The sequence below is a fragment of the Bubalus kerabau genome, chromosome 8 (genome assembly GCF_029407905.1).
Source record: "Bubalus kerabau isolate K-KA32 ecotype Philippines breed swamp buffalo chromosome 8, PCC_UOA_SB_1v2, whole genome shotgun sequence".
NCBI lineage: Eukaryota > Metazoa > Chordata > Mammalia > Artiodactyla > Bovidae > Bubalus > Bubalus kerabau.
The window spans coordinates 87,962,113-87,979,722 of NC_073631.1; positions in this window are offsets into that span (position 1 = coordinate 87,962,113).

Consider the following 17,610-nt stretch of genomic DNA (forward strand, 5'->3'; position numbering starts at 1 on the left):
TTTTAATTGGCTTTTGATGGCTGCGGGCCTGTCCAAAATAACTTTATGTTCTTTCCTGGTAAATATAGGAAAGTATGTAATAAACCTTTTCCCATGAGGTGTGGATGCAAAGAGAACATGCTTGTGAAAGATTGACTGAAAATTCCTATGACAAGGAACTGAAATTTTCTTCCTGCCTTGGAGAGTACTGTCTGATTGGCTATGAATACAGGATTTCTTGTTATTAACTTTGGTTAAAAGAGGAAACTTTTGGTCAAACCTTATGATTCAGTGATAAAAGTCTTGATAATTGTAAACTCATGGAAACTTGAAAGTCACTTTGAGTCAGGATTAAGAGACTGGCTTGACATTTCAAAATCTTAATTGGAAGTGAGATTAGTTAGATAGTGCAGGTTTATTCCAAGTCAGGTAAATAGGAAAGACAGTCTTATAAACCCTCCATAATGACACTTTTCCTATACAGAATAGATGTGGGAAGAGAGAGAAAGGGAACGAGAGAGAGGGAGAATATGAATGAATGAATGAGTGTGTAAGGAGATAATTTGATTCCTGTAATGGGGCAAAGGAAAGTCTAGATTTATTGACAAGAATGATAAGTGAAAATAAGTAATTATTTAATTAAGTATGAGAGAGGAAACCAAAATAAGACCTTTCCTTTAAAAACATGTTTAATTCAAATGGCTATAACTAGTATCTAAAAAAAAAAATTAAGCAAATTATTTTAGTTAAAATAGGAAACTGGAACCGAAAACAATAGAATATATTTGAGAAATAGGTCTGAATTTTGGTATGAAGTTCTTTTAGGAGAATATCAGAATATATTCAACGGAAATTCATGTTCCGAATCAGGTATCCCAGTAAAAGGATCTTAGGCTTCTATGGAAGATTTGAGCCAGACATAAATATCAACCAAATATCACACATGTCATCCTTCAAAGTTCTGACCTGCTATTGAAATCTGAAATATTTAAAAAAATGGATTTTAAAGTTTTAATCCAGAATATATTTTAATCGGGTCTATAATATTTTCACCTTAGTTTTAGTTGATTTAGAAGAATCTGTTTAATTGAAGAGCTACACATGCAATTTATTCTTAATAATTTGTTTCTAACCTCACATTGTATTTCTGTTTATTTGTGGTGTCCCTAGGAACCAATTAAGAAGATACCCAGGAACCTATAATGCTCTACTTGTAGCCTTGTTGTGTTTAAGGTGCTTCAATATGCCTGCTGACAAAAGTTCTCTCTTCAAAGAACCTCAGACTTTAGTTGAAATCTCCCCTGCAGCTTTTATAACAATGCCTGGAACATTGCTTTGCGAATTGCAGATGCTGAATAAAGATGTTTATTCCTTTTTACTGTAGAGTTAAGTTTCCAACTCACTTTAAGTACTTGTATCACTCACAATACTTTCTAGCTTCTTCTGTCTCAGCTACATATTCTCTGACACACAGATATCTGCATACAGAAATAAAAATCCCACAGATGCAAAAGTTCAACATACATTAAAAAAATTACACTTGAAATAAATGTCTAGAGTTTTGACACTTTTTAATATGATGATTTATTCCTTTGTAAAACTGTTTTCCAAATCCATATTCACTTTCCTTAACCTTCTAAAGTAATTGTCTACATTTCTGTATTATTTTCTCATCTCTATGCTGTTGGCTCCTAGCTATACTTATCTATCCTGGGCCAGTCTTCTGAGCTTCAGACAACAATTTCCAGATTTATGCTATCAGGAAATATTATGGCCTTGGTTTTTATAGACAGCATAAGAAGTGGCCATTAAGAGAATATTTCCAATGTAATGGAAAACCATTAGATATAGTGTATTGTCTAGCTAGCACATTACTCAACATCCCATATACTAATAGCTATAGAAGTGTGTATATATATGTATTTTTTTTCTTGTATGCTAACCTGATTAGAGTTTAGATGTTTCCTGTGTGACTGATGAGAAGAATTTTAAGGCACATGCAGGATCACCAGTAATGTATGCCATGGCCAATTAGTGACATCAGCCATAGTGGGGAATTGAGGAGCATTTCTTACCTGGCATAAGCAGCCTCAGTGGCAGAAAAATGCAGAGTATATTCTGGGCACACTGCATAGATTCCTTTGGCACTCAAATATCTGTTGAATGTTGACTGAACAAAAATCTGGAATCATTTGTCACATTTTAAAGCTTAATAAATTCTGCTGTGAATGAATTTGAAAGTAATTATTGTAACACAAATAACAGTCCCTTCACTTGTAAATTTTATTTGTTCTAATATTTGTACTTTTACTTTTCTAATGTGTTTTGACCCTCATAGGTGATAAATATCCGTGGAATAAATGGAAATGAATAAAAATGTCTTTATGAATGCATAAAATTCTATTCATATTTGCAAAATTGGAGAAGCAGTTCTAGCAGGAGAATGGAATAGAGATTGAATTAGATGGCATTTGAATCTTGTTTTATGGTTGTAACACTTGAGCATCCCAAATAATCTGTGATACATAGCCTATGACTTTCTCTCTCTGTAATGTTATTCTTTGTAACTCTCTCTCACCATCACCTTAGCATTGGTATTTATTAATAATCTATGAAACTGATGTACATCAGGTGTTGCATACAGTTGAATATGTTGGAGCATTATTGTGTAACAGAAACAAATATGGTGCCCAGAAAAACAAATCCATAATCATATACAAAACGTAGCAAGTAAGCATAGAATATAGATGTCAGTTAACTCAATTTATTAAGTATCCCTAGGTGCCAGAGAATATACTTGGCACTATGAAGAAAAGATAAGTATGAGAGACTAATTTCTGTGCAGAGCTGGAATTTTAAATCCTGGCTCTTCTCACTGGCTGACTCTACAGAGCCTGGATACAGTTTAAAGATACATTTGTGTTTGCATGGTATAAAATGTGTGAAGAACTTTTTAATCCTCTGAAATGAGCGATTGTTTGCCTGGGTTGGAAAGAACAAGAGTCAACCCTCAATTCTTGTAGTCAAGTTGGAGACTGTGGAGCATATGAAATTGCAAGGGTATTTGAACACAGTTATTCTATCATGGTCTCCTTTCCTCCTTTGAGGCCTGTCCTAGTCGATAGGAAAGAATGGCTAGGCTATATTAACGTAACTTTCGAGTTGATTTCTATAGCTGTTGTTTTTCTCGTAATGTTTTTGTTGGTAAAACATAGTTGGTATTTGCAATCTTAAATTCAAATGGACATAGGATTGCCCATGTCCCTTGTAGTTTTAAATAATGCAAAACATAAATTGATAAATAATTCAGTGTGTGCTTGCTAAGTCGCTTCAGTCATATCAGACTCTGTGCAACCCTATGAACCACAGCCTGCCAGTGTCCTCTTTCCATGGGATTCTCCAGGCAAGATTACAAGAGTGGATTGTTGTGCCCTCCTCCAGGAGATCTTCCCAACCCAGCGATTGAACCTGAGTCTGTTCAGTCTCCTGCATTGGCAGGCGGGTTCTTTACTGCTAGCACCAACTGGGAAGCCACTTAATTCTGTATCACAATGCTAAACACAAATTGATAAATAATTCAGTATCACCATTGAGAATGTTATAATATTTGTTCTCTAAGTATGTTGCTTAAGAGATAAGTATGCTGAAATATATTACATGTCTTTAAATGTTCTAGTTATATTTTGAAGGACCCATTTCTTTGATAAGAAAGCAATTCATTTAAATATTACTTCTTGATTTTCTTAGTGCTTTTACTCCCTTGGTTCGAGTTAAGTGAGAGTTGTCAAACAGTACTTATTTATGTTCTTATAGAATCTTGAAGCTAAAAACTTCCTTGTAGGTCATCTGGCTCTAACTTCTACCAGTTGAAAGCCCCTCTTCTTAATATATTCTATTTATATGGACTTCTATGAAATTTTTGGAATATTCTGTGTATTTGGAAGTTTAAGACCACCTGATTCTTTGCAGCACAGCTCATGTTTTATCAAGTTTTAAAAACTGAGCTGACATGGGACACCTTTCTGTATCATCCATTTAGTCAAATTGGGTTTTAGAGATTGAACAGAGTATGTTTTCTTTTTTTTTCCCCTTATAATTTATATATTTTTGGTTGCCCTTGGTCTTCCTTGCTGCATGTGGTTTTCCCTAGTTGCAGAGAGTGGGGGCTCCTCTCTGGTTGTGGTGCACGAGGCTCTGGCTGCAGTCAGTGGCTCCTCTTGTGGACACAGGCTCTAGGGGCAGGCTCAGTGGTTATGGCGTAGAGGCTTAGTTGCTCTGCAGTGCTTGGAATCTTTCTGGACCAGGGTTACGAACCTGTGTCTCCTGCATTGGCAGTCAGATTCTTATCCACTGTACCATCAGGGAAGTCCCCAGAATATGTTTCTTTTTCACATTCTTTCCAGGGCTATGCTTGATATCACTGAAGAGTGATATCAGTTCCTCCATAGGCTTTTCTCTGCTGGGGTGAACTTTCTTAAGTCTGGACCCTCTTATTGCCTTGATCTCAAATCCTCTAAAGCTGATCTAACTGGAAGAAAGTACATTGAGATCATGACCTGCAGTGACGCTGATACCGTGTATCTCTGAAGAGGGCCTTAATGCAATGACTTGTATCGATCTTGTGGTAAAACAACAGGTCTTTTATTTTTACTTGAAATGCTATAAAACCTTTCTTTCTTCTCTTTCCTTATACTATTTACTACTTGAGCATAAATTCTACCAGATTTTTAGAATCCTTGCTAAATTTCATTCTGTGAGCTAATAAAAATGCATTGTTTGAGTGTTACCTAGCTACATGGCTCAAACTTCTCCATGTGTCTGTTTAATTATATTATAAAAATGAAACAGAACACACAATAGACAGTGTTCTTCTGGAAAAGCTATAAAGGAGTCCTCCTCCCTGGAAGTGTTTATCCATATCACTGTACCTGAAGGCATCCATCTAGTGCAGATAGATACTTAGAATCCGGTAGGGCCGGGAGAAGAGAAGCAGAGAGTATATTAAAAATCCTAATTGAATTGTTCCAGCACCCACGGGCTATTCTGGTTCTGTTTGACCAGCAGCTGAGGTTCATTCAGATTTCTGGTGATTTTTCCCTTTACTTCCTAGGAAGATCATCAATAATGAGCCTATTAAGTCAACTGAGATAGAAAGAGGAGAAGGGTCAGACACATGCAGCTTTCCTTATTTGATCAGATTCATTCCGAGGGATAAAAAATGGAGACCATCATCATTATCACCATGACAGAAGCTCTCATTTAATGAGTCATTACCCTGGGTCAAGCGCTGCCATCAGTTCTGTTTTACATACATTGTTTCTCATTACATGTGATTCTACAACATAGGTCTTACTTTTATTTCACAGATATACAAAATGTGACTTAGAAAAAATTGATATTAATTCTGTCTCCAGAACATGTACACTAAGCACATTGGTGTGGAAATTATTGACATTTGTCAAATAACTAGTAGTAGGAAGGTAAACTGCTTTCCTAGAGGTAGAGCTGCTGTAGAAAAGGCTTGGTTCAAAGTGCGTCAGGGCCAGCAATGACAAAACTGCATTTCCTGCTCTAGAAGTGTATTTACGAAGACTGTTAGAATGTTCCAAACATGTGTTTTTTGTGATTTGCAGTGTTTCTAATTGGAGTCACTCAGGATGAAACAATCCTTAGACCACAGCCATTCTAAAATAGTTTACTGAAAAGATGGGTAGGTTGTGGAATCTTGCTTATCTTTTAGCCTAAGGAAAAAGCTTCTAAGATGTTTTCTGACATCTTCTGTTTGAAGTTATCATCCAAGCATCTTTGAAATAATACATTCCTGTCTAAAATATACATTCAGTGCAACAGAGAGGATTAACGGTGTCACTACTTTAGAAACAGACTTTATGTTGTCTGTAAGAAGTTAGTTCTAGACTCTCATCTGACTTGCTTGTTATTGATAACGTGTTGCTTTAGCTCTAATGAACATATATATATTTTTTTAATTTTATTTTATTTTTAAACTTTACATAATTGTATTAGTTTTGCCAAATATCAAAATGAATCCGCCACAGGTATACATGTGTTCCCCATCCTGAACCCTCCTCCCTCCTCCCTCCCCATTCCATCCCTCTGGGTCGTCCCAGTGCACCAGCCCCAAGCATCCAGTATCATGCATCGAACCTGGACTGGCAACTCGTTTCATACATGATATTTTACATGTTTCAATGAACATATATTAAGTCAGAAAACGATGTCAGCTGACACTCGATAAATGGACAAACAATATTTTCAACAATATTCATCTCTTTCTTTCTTCCTGGAATTAATTTATTATATTCTATCTCATTTGTAAAATCACTAGATTGTTCAGATCAGATCAGATCAGTCGCTCAGTCGTGTCCGACTTTCTGCGACCCCATGAATCGCAGCACGCCAGGCCTCCCTGTCCATCACCAACTCCCGGAGTTCACTGAGACTCACGTCCATCGAGTCAGCAATGCCATCCAGCCATCTCATCCTCTGTCGTCCCCTTCTCCTCCTGCCCCCAATCCCTCCCAGCATCAGAGTCTTTTCCAATGAGTCAACTCTTCGCAGGAGGTGGCCAAAGTACTGGAGTTTCAGCTTTAGCATCATTCCTTCCCAAGAAATCCCAGGGCTGATCTCCTTGAGAATGGACTGGTTGGATCTCCTTGCAGTCCAAGGGACTCTCAGGAGTCTTCTCCAACACCACAGTTCAAAAGCATCAATTCTTCGGTGCTCAGCTTTCTTCACAGTCCAACTCTCACATCCATACCTGACCACTGGAAAAACCATAGCCTTGACTAGACGAACCTTTGTTGGCAAAGTAATGTCTCTGCTTTTGAATATGCTATCTAAGTTGGTCATAACTTTCCTTCCAAGGAGTAAGTGTCTTTTAATTTCATGGCCACAGTCACCATCTGCAGTGATTTTGGAGCCCAAAAGAATAAAGTCTGACACTGTTTCCACTGTTTCCCCATCTATTTCCCATGAAGTGACGGGACCGGATGCCATGATCTTCATTTTCTGAATGTTGAGTTTTAAGCCAACTTTTTCACTCTCCACTTTCACTTTCATCAAGAGGCTTTTGAGTTCCTCTTCACTTTCTGCCATAAGGGTGGTGTCATCTGCATATCTGAGGTTATTGATATTTCTCCCAGCAATCTTGATTCCAGTTTGTGCTTCTTCCAGTCCAGCGTTTCTCATGATGTACTCTGCATATAAGTTAAATAAGCAGGGTGACAATATACAGCCTTGATGTACTCCTTTTCCTATTTGGAACCAGTTTGTTGTTCCATGTCCAGTTCTGACTGTTGCTTCCTGACCTGCATACAAATTTCTCAAGAGGCAGAGCAGGTGGTCTGGTATTCCCATCTCTTTCAGAATTTTCCACAGTTTATTGTGATCCACACAGTCAAAGGCTTTGTTATAGTCAATAAAGCAGAAATAGATGCTTTTTTGGAACTCTCTTGCTTTTTCCATGATCCAGCAGATGTTGGCAATTTAATCTCTGGTTCCTCTGCCTTTTCTAAAACCAGCTTGAACATCAGGAAGTTCACGGTTCATGTATTGCTGAAACCTGGCTTGGAGAATTTTGAGCATTACTTTACTAGTGTGTGAGATGAATGCAATTGTGCAGTAGTTTGAGCATTCTTTGGCATTGCCTTTCTTTGGGATTGGAATGAAAACTGACCTTTTCCAGTCCTGTGGCCACTGCTGAATTTTCCAAATTTGCTGGCATCTTGAGTGCAGCACTTTCACAGCATCATCTTTCAAGATTTGGAATAGCTCAACTGGAATTCTATCACCTCCACTAGCTTTGTTCGTAGTGATGCTTTCTAAGGCCCACTTGACTTCACATTCCAGGATGTCTGGCTCTAGGTCAGTGATCACACCATCGTGATTATCTGGGTCATGAAGATCTTTTTTGTACAGTTCTTCTGTGTATTCTTGCCATCTCTTCTTAATATCTTCTGCTTCTTTTAGGTCCATACCATTTCTGTCCTTTATCGAGCCCATCTTTGCATGAAATGTTCCTTTGGTATCTCTGATTTTCTTGAAGAGATCCCTAGTCTTTCCCATTCTGTTGTTTTCCTGTATTTCTTTGCATTGATCGCTGAAGAAGGCTTTCTTATCTCTTCTTGCTATTCTTTGGAACTCTGCATTCAGATGTTTATATATTTCCTTTTCTCCTTTGCTTTTCACTTCTCTTCTTTTCACAGCTATTTGTAAGGCCTCCCCAGACAGCCATTTTGCTGTTTTGCATTTCTTTTCCATGGGGATGGTCTTGATCCCTGTCTCCTGTACAATGTCATGAACCTCATTCCATAGTTCATCAGGCACTCTATCTATCAGATCTAGGCCCTCAAATCTATTTCTCACTTCCACTGTATAATCATAAGGGATTTGATTTAGGTCATACCTGAATGGTCTCGTGGTTTTCCCTACTTTCTTCAATTTCAGTCTGAATTTGGCAATAAGGATTTCATGGTCTGAGCCGCAGTCAGCTCCTGGTCTTGTTTTTACTGACTGTATAGAGCTTCTCCATCTTTGGCTGCAAAGAATATAATCAATCTGATTTCAGTGTTGACCATCTGGTGATGTCCACGTATAGTCTTCTCTTGTGTTGTTGTAAGAGGGTGTTTGATATGACCAGTGCATTTTCTTGGCAAAACTCTATTAGTCTTTGCCCTGCTTCATTGCGTATTCCAAGGCCAAATTTGCCTGTTACTCCAGGTGTTTCTTGACTTCCTACTTTTGCATTCCAGTCTCCTATAATGAAAAGGACATCTTTTTTGGGTGTTAGTTCTAAAAGGTCTTGTAGGTCTTCATAGAACCGTTCAGCTTCTTCAGCATTACTGGTTGGGGCATAGAGTTGGATTACTGTGATATTGAATGGCTTGCCTTGGAAATGAACAGAGATCATTCTGTCATTTTTGAGCTTGCATCCAAGTACTGCATTTTGGACTCTTTTGTTGACCATGATGGCTACTCCATTTCTTCTGAGGGATTCCTGCCCGCAGTAGTAGATATAATGGTCATCTGAGTTAAATTCACCCTTTCCAGTCCATTTCAGTTCACTGATAGTGACTTATAAAATACAAAGGTATGATTACAAAGTATATATTTATAAAGACATTATCATGTGACTTGAAATTTAGAGCAACATACATTTACATTATAATGAGCATCTTAGCATGGTTTCCTAGTTCACTAAAAATGAATTAGGACTTGATTAAATGCCATTCCTATGATGAAAAATTTATAAAAGTCATAAATGTGGTAAAGAATACTTGCAAGGAAAATATACTTGTTAGGTAAACACTGCAGCCTGTGTTGTACATTTAACTTCTTTACATTTCTATTATATATATTGTATCTATGTATATAGATATGTAAATATGCAGACATATATACAAAACATATTTGAAAGGCATCTATGTTTATTTATCTTATGCTTTCTCTTCTGTATTAATAACTTTTAGAGGTCAGGACTTGTATCTAACTTAATTTGATCTAATATGTTCTTTTGCTGATTTTTATGTTGGTTTTGATTAAAATATGCAGTATATTATTTATAAAGGGAAATTATCTCAGTTTGGAGATAATGATTTTCAATATGTAGCACTAAGAATTCATATTGATGCCAAGGAAGCAAACTCAATAAAATATCAGTTTAGTTCAGTGTTGGCTGCAAGAATATTAAAATGTTCTGTTTCAGTAACTATTAGAAAATATCAAGATTCTGTTCTTTCCTTTATTCAGCAAACATTTGAATGCCTACTCTGGACATGCTCTTACTAAGTGTTAAGGATACAAAGATGAATGAGGCATAGGTTCTGCCTTAAAGACATATGCTATAGTGTAATTTGTCTCTCTTACAATACACACACACACATACACACGCTTATATTACAGTGTGAAGGGAATAAAGGGAGTAACAATAAAGTTATGCCAGGGAATTGTAGGAGACTTGGAGAGGGACAGCTGATCTAGCTGGGAGTCTCAGAGATGGCCGCTTATAGTGAGTTTTGAATAAAATATATAAGAAGGAATATGAACTCTTAAAAGAAATGAGGATGGAGAATGGGAAGATCATTATAGATGATGGGGATAACAAAAGCAAAAGTCTAAGTAGGGCATTTTAGCAATAATACAAATATTAGATATCATATGTTCAGTAGGAGAAGGCAATGGCACCCCACTCCAGTACTCTTGCCTGGAAAATCCCATGGACGGAGGAGCCTGGTGGGCTGCAGTCCATGGGGTCGCAAAGAGTCGGACATGACTGAGCGACTTCACTTTTCACTTTTCACTTTCATGCATTGGACAAGGAAATGGCAACACACTCCAGTGTTCTTGCCTGGAGAATCCCAGGGACGGGGGAGCCTGGTGGGCTCCCGTCTATGGGGTCACACAGAGTCGGGCACAACTGAAGCAACTTAGCAGCAGCAGCAGCAGTTACTGTGCTAATGGTTTTACATGGATTCTCTAGTTTTTGTCTTACCATAACTCTATAGAGATTTGCAATTTTTATTACTATTTTTCAGATGAGATAGCACAAACTCAAGAATCCAAATGTAGGAAAGTTAGGATTCAAGTGCAGGCATCCTGACTTCAAAATTCCTGCTGGCAAGCACCTTTATACAATCTTGACTTTGGGGTTGGAACACTTCCAGTGCTATAGAGTGGCTATAAACTGTTTCTTCAAAAATGATTCACAAGTGGGCTGGACCCCATACAGTGAGGGTTGATGGAAATTTTTGAGGTAAATACTGAATACTCAAGTATAAACTAAAACAATTGGACTTTTTCTAATGCGCAATACTTAAGATTTAATTCTGTTTTCCACACATTTAAAAGGTTGGCGTAACTCTTCTAGTGCTGGAGAATTTATCTATAGTCATTCAGTCTCCTCTTCGCAGGTCAGGATTATATTCATGAACAGTATTGAAAAGTGTGTTGCATTTGAAGTTGACATTTCTTCCAATTTTGGAAAGCTGTGTTTTACAAGCCATGTTCTTCCAACTGAAGTGTTTGAGGTTATAGTTCTAATTGTGACTTTTGTCCCATGAAATGTTCAAAAAGATTCAACAAGCTGGATCTCATTAAGTTGAATTTCTAAGACCATGGAGAAAGGAAATCTCTATTTCTATTTAATCTCTTAAAAATGAACATCTGATTTCAGATAATTCTCCTGAGAAACACTTTGTCCTAATAATTGGCTCCATATTATCCTTCACTTTTACAAAAGCCTAACTCAGTATGTGTCTATAGTGTGATCATGTGGGAATATTAATTTTTTTGAAAAAGTTTCAAAAAGTCTATAGTGAAGTAGTCTAAGAAAGAATTCTTTATAAGCATCCTAATTATCTAAGTGGTGCTCATCACATAAATTTGGAAGAATACTTTAAGTGCAACACTGTGCTATACATAGTTACTGAGAGATGCAGTTTTCCAGTAGTTAGAGAAATGAATAACCAAACATATGAAGTAGTCTTTGGATCTGTTGAACTTCCCTGGTGGCTCAGATGGTAAAGTGTCTGCCTACAATGCAGGAGACCCGGGTTCAATCTCTGGGTCGGGAAGATCTCCTGGAGAAGGAAATGGCAACCGACTCTAGTATTCTTGCCTGGAGAATCCCATGGACGGAGAAGCCTGGTAGGCTACAGTCCATGGGGTCTCAGAGTCGGACATGACTGAGCTACTTCACGTGGATCTGTTGGCTAAGGTAGAAAAACCCAGAGCTAGACCTGGAAAAGAGGCATTGTCACCAGGAGCCAAGAAAGAGCAGTTAGAATTCCCAAACACTAAACCTTTCATCCAATTAGTAATTATTTTCTAAGAATTTTTTAAGCTGTTAATTTTTTAGAAGTATAATTTTGATATGGTAAGGAGACCTGATTTCATTGTTCTTTTTATTAGTGAAAGCTCTTACTTGACATTTATATTTCTGTGATGCCTCTGTTAAATCAGATTAGTTTTAAATAACTTCCCTGCATCAGTGTTATTTTTCAGAGACTATTTTTTAAAATATTTCTATTCATGGCTGTTTTATGAATAGCTATCATTTCCCATGGATTTCAAGCCTGCAGGCCTCTAACTGAAGTGTTTTGGACGTTTTTGGAGATATTTTCTCTTTGTTCTGTTGAGTAAACATTTCACAATTAATACTTTTTCAAGTATGTTGATATACAAAATTTTAGTTCAGTATTGTCCAGTAGAATTTTCAGTGATGATGGAAATATTCTATATCGTTTGTGTTCAAAAGAGTAGACACTCTTTTGAGCACATGCATTATGGCTAACATGACCAGCAGTTGCATTTTAGTTGTTGTTGTTCAGTCACTAAGTTGTGTTAGACTCTTTGAGACCCCGTGGACTGCAACACACCAGTGTCCCCCATCCTTCACTATCTATATTTAATTATTTAAAATTTTAAAAGTCACATGTGGCTAATAGCTATCTTGTGTAGAGCACTTCTAGTTACTATATATTAATTGTACATTTAACTGTGACTAGTACATTTTTGTATTTCTAAAGATGTATATTTGAGATGTTAATTTAGACAAGCAAATGCATCATAAAAAGATCTATACAAAGGTGTCACAAGCTTCTACAAGGACTATCCTCTCCCTGGATAACTTTCCTGTAAAATTAGAACAATCGCCTAAAAGGGAAACTCATTGAAATAGAGTACTCCAGCCATGCCTCTGTGCTACGATGTTGTTGAAAACAAAAATAACTTTTCACATTGAGAACAACCAGAAATATGAACTGTGCAGTCCACTGACTAAAATTTTCTGGCCGCTGATACTTTTCAGTCTAGCTATTTAGTGATTGATGAGTTCATGATGTTAAATTGAATATTCAGTGTGATTCAGATGATAAATGATTGAGAGTACTTCCTTATCCAGCCATACATTTCTGGTTCCTGCTAATAAACTCTAAAAATAAATGTCGAGAGCCAGCACAGAAAAGGACATTGATTTAAGCGTTTCTTTTAATTTCTGCTTTAATGAATTCAAAACAATATATGTTAGAGCAGACTAGGGGATGTTTCTCTCAAAGCCTAATCTTGGAGAAACCACACAGAGGATTAAGATCCATTTTTATTCTGCTCATGCATGTTAATAATAATTGAGCACTGCTATTAGGAAGTGTAACTCTTAAGCTGTGTTTGATATGGCTACTGACTCTTGATCCAAGAGAAAGGGTTGAGGACAGATTCATGTGTTAATGCATCATACATTGTTCAGCCTTACTTGTATTACTGTTTGGTTCTCTTTCATCTGTTTCCTTAGTAAAAGTTTGTACTGTCAGTAAAAGAAACAGGTTAATGCCATTCATAAACATAAAAAATGAGTCAAAATATGTGAGTTAAGAGCTTGATAAAGAGTGAGACTGTCATAACTTTTACACTTTCATCCTTCTCTGTGTGTGTGAGAGAGAGAAAGGGAGAGAGAAACTTGCATATGAAAATTCTCCTGGATATGTGAGGCTTTCACTATCTTGTTATATTAATATTCACCCAGTTTTAAACACCAAATTTGTATGGTTTAGACTTAAGTTTAGCTATGAGTAACAGAAAATGAAATGGCTTAAACAAGAGAGACATTTATTTATTTCTCAAATAAAGTCAGTATTCCAGAGCTGTTTTGGCAATTTCTTTATCAGAGACACAGGCTTCTTTTATAAAGTTCTCTATCAAGTTCAATACATGGCTTTTATCTTATGATCAGGTGGCTAGCTGAGCTCTTGATATCACATCTGCATTCCAGAGAGTAAAAAGAAAAGGAAAAGAAAAATCTTTACATTAGATGCCTTTTAAGAAATTTCTTCCTAGTTTCCATAGGCAGTTTTTCTTTATAGGCCTGATATGACCTGAATGGTCTAGTGGTTTCCCCTACTTTCTTCAATTTAAGTCTGAATTTGGTAATAAGGAGTTCATGATCTGAGCCGCAGTTAGCTCCTGGTCTTGTTTTTGCTGACTGTATAGAGCTTCTCCATCTTTGGCTGCAAAGAATATAATCAGTCTGATTTCGGTGTTGACCATCTGGTGAGTCCATGTATAGAGTCTTCTCTTGTGTTGTTGGAAGAGGGTGTTTGTTATGACCAGTGCATTTTCTTGGCAAAACTCTATTAGTCTTTGCCCTGAATGAACAGCGATCATTCTGTTGTTTGTGAGATTGCATCCAGGTACTGCATTTCGGACTCTTTTGTTGACCATGATGGCCACTCCATTTCTTCTGAGGGATTCCTGCCTGCAGTAGTAGATATAATGGTCATCTGAGTTAAATTCACCCATTCCAGTCCATTTCAGCTCGCTCATTCCTAGAATGTCCACATTCACTCTTGCCATCTCTTGTTTGACCACTTCCAATATGCCTTGATTCATGGACCTGACATTCCAGGTTCCTATGCAATATTGCTCTTTACAGCATCGGACTTGCTTCTATCACCAGTCATATCCACAGCTGGGTATTCTTTTTGCTTTGGCTCCATCCCTTCATTCTTTCTGGAGTTATTTCTCCACTGATCTCCAGTAGCATATTGGACACCTACTGACCTGGGGAGTTTCCCTTTCAGTATCCTATCATTTTGCCTTTTCATACTGTTCATGGGGTTCTCAAGGCAAGAATACTGAAGTGGTTTGCCATTCCCTTCTCCAGTGGACCACATTCTGTCAGATCTCTCCACCATGACCCTCCCATCTTGGGTTGCCCCATGGGCATGGCTTAGTTTCATTGAGTTAGACCATGCTGTGGTCCTAGTGTGATTAGATTGACTAGTTTTCTGTGAGTATGGTTTCAGTGTGTCTGCCCTCTGATGCCCTCTTGCAACACCTACCGTCTTACTTGGGTTTCTTTTACCTTGGGCATGGGGTATCTCTTCACAGATGCTTCAGCAAAGCGCAGCCGCTGCTCCTTAACTTGGACGAGGGTTATCTCCTCACCGCTGCCCTTCCTGACCTTCAATGTGGGATAGCTCCTCTAGGCCCTCCTGCGCCCGCGCAGCCACTGCTCCTTGGACATGGGGTTGGTCCTCCCAGCCGCCGCCCCTGGCCTTGGGTGTGGGGGCTTGGGGTAGCTCCTCCTGGCTGCCGCCCCTGACCTCGGACGCAGGGTAGCTCCTCTCAGCCGAGCTTAGTACACCGAAGTGCGCCGATCGCAGTCGACTGCGCTTATTGACTATGCCAAAGCCTTTGACTGTGTGGATCACAATAAACTGTGGAAAATTCTGAAAGAGATGGGAATACCAGACCATCTGATCTGCCTCTTGAGAAATTTGTATGCAGGTCAGGAAGCAACAATTAGAACTGGACATGGAACAACAGACTGGTTCCAAATAGGAAAAGGAGTACATCAAGGCTGTATATTGTCACCCTGCTTATTTAACTTATATGCAGAGTACATCATGAGAAATGCTGGACTGGAAGAAGCACAAACTGGAATCAAGACTGCCGGGAGAAATATCAATAACCTCAGATATGCAGATGACACCACCCTTATGGCAGAAAATGAAGAGGAACTCAAAAGCCTCTTGATGAAAGTGAAAGTGGAGAGTGAAAAAGTTGGCTTAAAGCTCAACATTCAGAAAATGAAGATCATGGCATCCGGTCCCATCACTTCATGGGAAATAGATGGGGAAACAGTGGAAACAGTGTCAGACTTTATTTTTCTGGGCTCCAAAATCACTGCAGATGGTGACTGTAGCCATGAAATTAAAAGACGCTTACTCCTTGGAAGGAAAGTTATGACCAACTTAGATAGCATATTCAAAAGCAGAGACATTACTTTGCCAACAAAGGTCCGTCTAGTCAAGGCTATGGTTTTTCCTGTGGTCATGTATGGATGTGAGAGTTGGACTATGAAGAAGGCTGAGTGCCGAAGAATTGATGCTTTTGAACTGTGGTGTTGGAGAAGACTCTTGCGAGTCCCTTGGACTGCAAGGAGATCCAACCAGTTCATTCTGAAGGAGATCAGCCCTGGGATTTCTTTGGAAAGAATGATGCTAAAGCTGAAACTCCAGTACTTTGGCCACCTCCTGGGAAGAGTTGACTCATTGGAAAAGACTCTGATGCTGGGAGGGATTGGGGGCAGGAGGAGAAGGGGACGACAGAGAATGAGATGGCTGGATGGCATCACTAACTCGATGGATGTGAGTCTGGGTGAACTCCGGGAGTTGGTGATGGACAGGGAGGCCTGGCGTGCTGCAATTCATGGGGTCACAAAGAGTCAGACACGACTGAGTGACTGAACTGAACTGATATGACAATGCCTCCCTGTGAGGAAGCAGCTTGCTAATCCAGGGGTTTTTGACAGAGGAGATGAAACATTTAGGTTCCAATAATAAGATTTCCTTTTGAAGATTAATGTTGAAGTAGAATAACTTTCCTGCCTAATTGTAGAAATAGACTGTTATTTTGGCACATGGTAGAACTGTTTATGATATATACAAACCTCTGCAAATGAAAATCCAGAACTGGCTCTCTGTTGTAGCAAAGTTAGCATTAAGAAAAAGCCACAGTAAAAAGTGGCTCAGATGGTAAGGAATATGCTGGCAATGCAGGAGATCTGGATTTTAACCCTGGGTTGGGAAGATCCCCTGAAGAAGGAAAAGGCAGCCCACTTCAGTATTCTCGCCTGGAGAATTCCATGGACAGAGAAGCATGGTGAGCTACAGTCCATGGGGTCACAAAAAGTTGGACTCAACTGAGCGACTAAACATTTTCAGTTTCTTTCTCACACAGTAAAAAGAGTTGGTTCCATTGAGGGAAACAAGTCCAGGTCCTAAGAAACACACTTCTTTTAGACAATTTGGGAAAGATTCACTTCACTAGATTAAATTAACTTAGAATGGACTAAATGGACTAATTCATGTTAGTAGGACATTTATAGTTTTGTAATTCCATTGTATTTTGTCCAGAAAATAAGAGGCAGATGATAAAACTTAAAACTAATGATGAACTCCTCAGAGCCAACACATAAAAGAACTAAATGGTGTTTCCACAACAAGGAATCATAAATTCATATAATATCCTTGAGTACTGGACTTGCATTCTGATGCTGGCTTAGCAGAAAGAGAATGAACTAACAGCATTTGTATTGCTATTTAATAATACTGGTATAGGTTTTTTCCATTTAGAAATTATCTGAAGCATAGTGTTTATCCTTAAAGTATACAATGAACATGGGTATTACTCAAGAGAAAAAGAACACTAAGTAGTGAACATATACTAAAGGTATATTTTCCTTTTGATCAAATTATTTGTATAGTGACAGGTGCACTGTGAATATTCTCACAAATTTAATGAAACAGATTATTGTGTTAAATGAAAGTCTTAATTATCATCCAGGAAATTTAACAGCTAAAATCTATTCTCCCCCATATACTTCAAATTCACTAACCTTATGATACCAAAAGATCAACTTCACATTAAGCACAATAGATGCAGTTTCTATGGCCCACATTACTTTCTGAAGGTTCGTGGAATGAGTTCACTTACTTAAAAGAATAAGGAAAAATGAAATTTTAGGTCAAAAATTTTTAATAATTGATATCAATGTATTTATATTTATGCCAACACAGTTATAAAATACCACTTTTAATTTTTTTAAGGGAGAGT